Raw genomic sequence first — 8,025 nt, 5'->3', positions numbered from 1 at the left:
GCTCATGAACAAATCCCCAAGATACTTGAACTCCTCCACTTGGGGCAGGATCTCATCTCCAACCCGGAGAGGGAACTCCACACTTTTCCGACTGAGGACCATGGTCTCGGATTTGGAGGTGCTGTTCTTCATCCCAACCGCTTCACACTCAGCTGCGAACCGCTCCAGTGAGAGTTGGAGGTCACGGCTTGATGAAATCATCTGCAAAAAGCAGAGATTCAATGCTGAGGTCACCAAACCGGACCCCCTCAAAGCTTCGGCTGCGCCTACAAATTCTGTCCATAAAAATTATGAACAGAATCGGTGACAAGGGCAGCCTTGGTGGAGTCCAACCCTCACTGGGAACGAATTCAACTTTCTGCCGGCAATGCGGACCAAACTCTGACACCGGTCGAACAGGGACCGAACAACCCTTACCAAAATGCTCGGTACCCCATACTCCCGGAGCACCCCCCACAGGACTCCCCGAGGCACACGGTCGAACGCCTTCTCCAGATCCACAAAGAACATGTAGACTGGTTGGGCGAACTCCCATGCACCCTCGAGGACCCTGCCAAGGGTTCAGACCTGATCCACCCTCGGCAGGGGGACACAACATATGGCAAGATAATCTGAATTACCTATATGACTGAGCTCATTATATAATGCAAATAAAGTTGCTTAAAAGTTGGTGGGGACAATCTGAGCATCTTGAAAAGTTAATAGTGTTATGTCCCTACGCCCTTGCACCAAATGCTAGACGTCTTCTGTTGCTGTTTATTTTCTTTAAAATGGAGTGCCTCTCTTCTGAATGGATTGGCACCTTACACGATGTTGACACACCACAATGTCATGCTTTAAGTATAGTCCAGGGGCCCTCAAATACAAATCTTGAAGGTCTACAATTATTTTTTTCATACAAGCATGGGTCCATTTATTAATGTCGATCAACTACAAGGCAGGTCGAAGGTGGTAAAGGTGGTTTTCCTTTGACCAAACAAAAATGTACATTCTGATTAAATAAACATAAATTAACAAAACATTTTTTTTGCTTAAAATGAAAATACAAAAAAAACACATGCAAGTACAATGTTTACACATGTACACTAAATAATTGACAATATCTGTCATTAAGGTCCAAACAATAACTACTGACAGTACATTTTGTAACCGTAAAACAACACTGCTGGACAAAAAAAAAAAGAAAAAAATGTGCAAGTAGTACAGTATCGGTACATATTCACTTGTTCAGAACATAAATGACAAGCTCTGTCATTAAGGTGCAAACAAAACAATTATTGACAGTAACTCTAACTGTAAAACACTGCTCAATGAGAGAAATGGCAATTAGGGGTCACAAAGCTGTTTACTCACATTATCAGCCAGTACTTCAGTGCGTCTTGTGGTTGATAAATCTGAGAGTGAGATTTGTTTGATTTTTGTTGTCATTTCTTCCTTTTCTTTCCCTTTGAACATTGCTATCATTACTTCAGTAATACACTATTTTATTTTTTTTTCTCAATCAGAGAACTGCTTCTTATGTTTGGCCAACAACCAGACACTGAGCACTCTGTTGCAATTTGTTGTTGCGTCATAGATTTAACAACAACCTTGCTTGACACTTAATATGACTGCTTCAACCTGTTCATTTCTTGCCTTCTCAATTCTGATTTAGGAGGAAACATCTTCAAAAGAGCTGTGCTCTTTAACATAATGGCGTTTCACATTTTCACTTTTTATCAGAGCAACTGTCTTTAAGCATATTAAGCACATAGTTTTGGTACTTGCAGTTGGTAAAATGGACGCATATTTGTCATTCCATTCCTCAGTGAAACGGCGATTTTCGTTGTTCACTTTTCTTCTCTTGGTCAACTTTGAGCATGCCATTTTGTTAGATTCGGTCTTCTACTGGTGGCATGTGTGGTGTCAGTAAACGTTGCTTAACTTTGTGATCTTAAGCGTTGCCTGCATGCAGCGAGAGTGCCGGGGTAACACGGGGAAATAAATAAATTACGTTTGCTCATAGTATGACTCAGGTTCTTGAATGAAAAATAAAGTCCGCAGAGAGGTGTGCTGTGGTCCGGTCGTGGACCGCGGTCCGCTAATTGAGGACGCCGGGTATAGTAAACGCAGCTCCCGCAAAATAAACTCTTCTGAGTGGGAAATGCAAAGTAAGGAATATTGTGCACACACCATTTGGAATTGCACAACTTTGAAGAAGTTTTGATTTATTTCATCCCCCTCTGTGCTGTCCGTGTGTTTCTGTCAGAATGTAATGCAATGTAAACTTCTCACATGTCACACATGATTTAATTCCCTTTGTGCTGGGGCCATTTTTTAAAGACCAAAGAGGAAGTCTTGTAAATGGGGGGGAGATAAAAAGGTGAGTGAATGCAGCTGTAGCAGCCAACACACACCCAGTACGCAAATTCCGACACCATAGAAATTGAATATAAAGATTTGTAGATTCAAGCTTTAACTCATTGGCTGCTATTGATGAGGATATGTGTCCAATCCATTTGAACTGGGAGAGAATGGCATTGATTGTTCACTGTGGATGATCACTGTCAACCCTCCTCTAGATTGTACAATTCAAAGTTCGACAGTATTATATGGGGAAAAATAGGCCTGCCACTTAAAACATCCCTTCTTTATACACTATGTTTTATGTGAGTTTTTCTATTTTGTTTTTATTTCCAAATCTCTAAACAAAAATACTAATGTTATTTATAAAACTGTAGTCAAAAAAAGTACTTCATTCCAATCATTTCATTTGACTAATGATTTTAATTTTGGTATTCAAAACAACAAGCTTTTGACCAGTGCTTTAGCAGTTTAGCAGTTTCAATCTTCATATTGCAAAATTATTCCATTCACACGTTATCAAACACTTGTAGTGAATGGTAAGTTTGTGAACCCCTCTCTCACAAATGGTTGCTACATGTGCAGCCTTTCATGTGTTCGCATGTATGTGTGAGCCAGTAATGAATTTCACCCGTGAAGGATAGACGTGAATGAAAGATGGGGCAAGAGAGGGAGCAAAGGAAACTGCGAGAGCCCACCACTGAATGGAAACATTTGGGACAATGAAACAGCTAACACTGAGGGCCTCTTCCTTTTTTGTGACTCCCAAAGTAATTCTTGAACAAATCATGGCGGAAGCTGGAAAAACTCCCATGATTAAAGATTTAGTTCAGGGGTCCACATAAGAGGTCTCCAGCAAACAAAAAACCTGTTTGATGCTTTCAGCTCATTCTGGTTTCTGCTTTATTCACTGCACGCATTGATCAGCTGCTGCTAATTGACAACACATTCCAAGCACCGCATTCTCAGTTTTTGTTTGGATTTGGAAAGAAAATTATTGAATTAAAAAAAAAAAAAAAAAAAAACCTAAAGCATGCTACATTGAATTATTCAATTTTGATAAAGTAAGTAAGTCCACGGAATTACTACTGATAGCTAATCTCAGGCACACTTCCAAACATTCACCAATCATGGTGGAATAGTAGTTTGACCTAATAATCATGCGTAAAAATGTTGACCCATATAAATGCATGTAGCCAAATGCTGTCATGGCTTGACTGCGCCATGTAACCAGTGTAGTCAAAGATTACTTGAAAAAACAATTTAATTACTGATTTTTTTTTTCTTTTTTTTTTTTGAGTCGTAATCAGTAATTACTTTACTGATTACTCTATTATAGAAGTAACTAAGTTGCTTTAAAAGTTAATTTATCGTTAAATTTTTTTACCAATATTTCTACCTTAGCCGCCTCAACATAAGAATGACAACAGAAATATGTTGTCATGTGATTGAATTTCCAATAATTGAATTTATAGGGGAAGATAAGAATTTTTCACATATGGCTTAATCTTCGAGTTAGCGGGGGTTTAATTTGTCGATGGAGTTGATTTCAACCACCATTGACTCGCACTAGCTAGGCCACTCCGCAGCCCTGAGACTAACAAATAACTGACAAACTGTATGGAATTCGTTGAAATAAACCCCACCGACTAATTAAACCCTGCTAACTCAAAGATTAGGCCTAATGTCAAAAATTGCGAATTTTGGGTTAGGGTTTAGAGGTTAGGGTTAATAGCATGTCAGTGCCAATGTAAAGCAATGCAAATTGACTGAACAATAATCAGTAACACACAAATGAATTGCACAGTGCAATAAACACAAAGTTGGGGGCGAGAGCGGATGCGCAGACACAACCCGGAAGTACGGCGTACACACACGCGGTCAATTTGGCCACAAAACGTGGCGGCAACTAAGCACTATACGCTCAATCGGACTTACAACACATCCCAAATATGCTAAACAAACACGTCACCTCACGGCATAAATGTGCAACACGAATATTATGTAAACAATGCTCTCTGATGACAAATCGTCCGCGCATGTAGCAGCTCCAGCCTATCGCTGGAACCCTCAAGAAAGAAGGAAAAATACTCACGTTAATTAATGGAAGCACAAAGATCAAAATTCTCAACAGGTGGCTGCACTCAGCTCGAATGTGCACCCGCGCTGGCAGCCTGGCACACGCCTTTCTCAGTCCCAAAGCACTCAGCGCGTGTGACTCGAGACAAAAACAGCAAGTAACTTTGAGCGGTTACCATAGAAGCGAACCTCTCTTACATTTTCTATTCAAAATGCTCTTCGTACATGAGTACAATATTCTTCATTCTGCATACATTATGAGGCAATAACAGAACAGTAACGCTCAGACACTAAGGAAACTAACTTTAATCAGATTACTGGTTTGGAAAAGTGAACGCTTTAGATTACTCGTTACTGAAAGAGATTAATCAGATTACAGTAACGCGTAACACTGCATGTAACGTCTTCACAACGGGGCGATTTAATTGAGGATAAAATTGCTGGTTTCTTGTCTTCGAATAATACATCAGCAGCTTCAGTTAATGCCTCTTTTACTATTTCTCTACCTTGGAATTCCTTCTTATTTTGAATGACAAAGTGACTCATTCGGACAAATGCTTCAGAGTCTGTTTTCACTTTTGCTGTCTGCTATGTGAGGGGAAAAAACTTTTTTCAGGAGAACTGCGATTTTAGTTCCTTCATCTTTCACTTAACTCGATCATCTCGAATTTTAATGAACACAAACTAGAACTACCATAAATACATAAAAGATTGTTTTATGAATGATGAAATAGTATATTTACCTTTTTTTTTTCTTCTTAACAACAAGTCACGCCTGACCTCAAATTTAAGTTACACTAGCCATAAAATGCACAACGAATAAAGATGAAAAACATAAAAGTCGCAATTTGGGGGGAAATTTAGTTTGATCAGAGACCCAGAACGAACATAATACATCATAATAAAAATTAAAAGAAGACTAACAGGCTAAAGAAGCATATATGTTAATGCAACTTATTGACTGTCATTCCAATAACTACACCCTAAACAACACAACAACTTGTTTTTCGAAACTCTAGATCTCACTCCTAATCCAAAATTTAAACATTTAAGTCGCACCTGAGTGTAAATCGCAAGCCCAGCCAAATTATGAAAAAAAAGTGACTGATAGCTCAGAAAATATGATAATTTTGACAGTGGTGTCTGATTCTAAATAATGCAAGGGACACCAATTCTATTGAAGTAGTAGGCAAATCCTAAAAAACTGTCTTAAATGTTGCTGCTGTATTGTTGTCAGGCAACTTGGTGCTCAAATTATGTTTCTGGGACACACCAAAAACAGGCTGTTCTTTTAAAAAGGCCCCGCAATTTTGTAGTCATGAGTAAGCTTGACCACCGTGACGTGTGGTCCTTGTGATCAGATCTCAATGGGTCTTAAGTGTGTTAACACCTGTAAGATCCAATAATACCTTGGTGTAAACAGGTTAAAATGTTGAAATGAAAAACAGCAGTGTGTTGAAGTGTTTTCCAAAATATGTCAATGATCTCTAACCTAAAGGTGTCATGAAAACAGTGCTTTCACGTTGTCCTTGTGAGGCTCGTCTTACTTGAATGTTTTGGCTTGGTTAAGCCACTTTGGCAGCTGTGTGTGTTGTGCCTGATTTACACTGTCAGATACAACACAGTTCACCAACATGCTGTAAGAGAAGCAAACATGACTCATGTCACTAATATTTTCATCCTGACATAGTGTGGCCGACAAAATAAAGGGCTTTCAGTCCCCTTGGTTTCAGTCATGTCTTACCTCAAACCTGCAGCTTGCGCAGACAAAGTCAATTACACCTGATGGCAGTCTAAAACAAATGTTGAATGTAATTATATTCCATCAATTCTTCCATCCAGTCATTATAACTTAGTGGGCAAAAGCTGGACAACATCCTCGCTTATGTGCTGTGCAAATAGCTCTAAACATTATGCTTAGTACCAGATTTGGGTTTTGCATGACTACATGTACCCTTGGTAATAATGTTGCCAACATTAAAGCCTGAGAGATTTTTTTTTGTTGAAAACTAGCAATTGCAAAGCTGAGAGAAGACAGTCTACTGCACAAGCATTGGGTATGCCTGATGCAATCATTTGAACTGTGAACTGAAAGAAACCACTTTTTAAACTAACACTAATCAAAGCTATAAATCAAGAAATCAAGCAGTCGAACAAAGAAATATTGTGATAGTGCAAAAAAAAAAAAAAAAAAACTACTTTCAGTGACAGTAGCTAAAATCTCAATGGAGATGACAAAGTACAATATTACAGCTGTTCAGCTGAATCTGCAAAATATTAACTAGCAAGAAGAAAGGGAGGGGCTAGTTGAAAAAGTCCAAAAGGCAAGCTCGCCAAAATTTAAGATAGTTTTATGGACTTTTGAGAAAAAGATATTTTTGATGACGAGAAAGGCTAAAATCTTTAGGAAAGAAAGGATGTGTTCCCAAACATACTAGCTCATCTGCAATATACAGTAGAGTTGAAAGAATGTCTTGGCTTGGTCTTGCATGGCTCCTCCTGGGATGGGTTCATAAATCTTCACTGATACAATACATGATGGCAGCTCCAAATGAATCCAGAAGTTGACATAAACATTTTTTTGTACAAACCGGATTTGGTTGAAGTTGGGAAATAGTGTAAAATGTAAATGAAAACAAAGTACAATGATTTGAAAATCCTTTTCAACCTATATTCAACTGAATACACTACAAAGACAACATATTTAATGCTCAAACTCATAAACTTTATTTTATTTTTCAAATAATAATTAACTTAGAATTTCATGGCTGCAACACGTGCAATAGAAGTTGGGAAAGGGCATGTTTACCACTTCGTTACATCACCTTTCCTTTTAATAACACTCAATAAACGTTTTGAAAGAGAGGAGACTAATTCTCTTAGCTTCTCATGTGGAATTCTTTCCCATTCTTGCTTGATAAACCGCTTCAGTTGTTCAACAGTCCAGGGTCTTCTCTGTTGTATTTTACGCTTCATAATGCGCCACGCATTTTCAATGGGAGACAGGTCTGGACTGCAAGCGGGCCAGGGGAGAACCTGGACTCTTTTACTTCGAAGCCACGCTGTTGTAACCAGTGTTGTTAATCTTACTGAAAAAAAGTAATTAATTATAGTTACAAATTACTTCTCCCAAAAAGTAATTGCGTTAGTAACTCAATTACCGGAATGTAAGAGTAATTAGTTACTTGGCAAAGTAATTGGTGATAATTACTTTTTTTTTCCCCTCAAAAAAAAAAAAAAAAAAAAAAAAACATTGGCCACACTATGTGAAGTTTTTTGTGAAGGTTTTTGGTACAATTGGCCCGAGCCCAATTCTTTACCCTAATTTACCCTTTACCCTGAATCAACTGTTAAAAGTTGTTAAAATTGCTCCCATTATTGCATTTGTTCCCTTCTCTCTACTTTCGACATATGAAAGTTTTAAAACTGTTTCATCATTTAAAGATAGATTCAAGTCAAGATTTTGCCGATTTAGAAGTATTTTAGATAAAAAGTTACTTAGGTTCGCTAGGAAGGTTCTCTACAACAGAGCCGTCCTAAAAAGTCAACTGCTTTAAGATGGCGGCTGTCTACTAACGCATTTAGTGCCATGCAGTGTTGTTA

Source organism: Corythoichthys intestinalis, chromosome 2, assembly GCF_030265065.1.
Source record: "Corythoichthys intestinalis isolate RoL2023-P3 chromosome 2, ASM3026506v1, whole genome shotgun sequence".
In the NCBI taxonomy this organism is placed as follows: Eukaryota; Metazoa; Chordata; class Actinopteri; order Syngnathiformes; family Syngnathidae; genus Corythoichthys; species Corythoichthys intestinalis.
Note: the sequence above shows the minus strand (reverse complement) of the source record.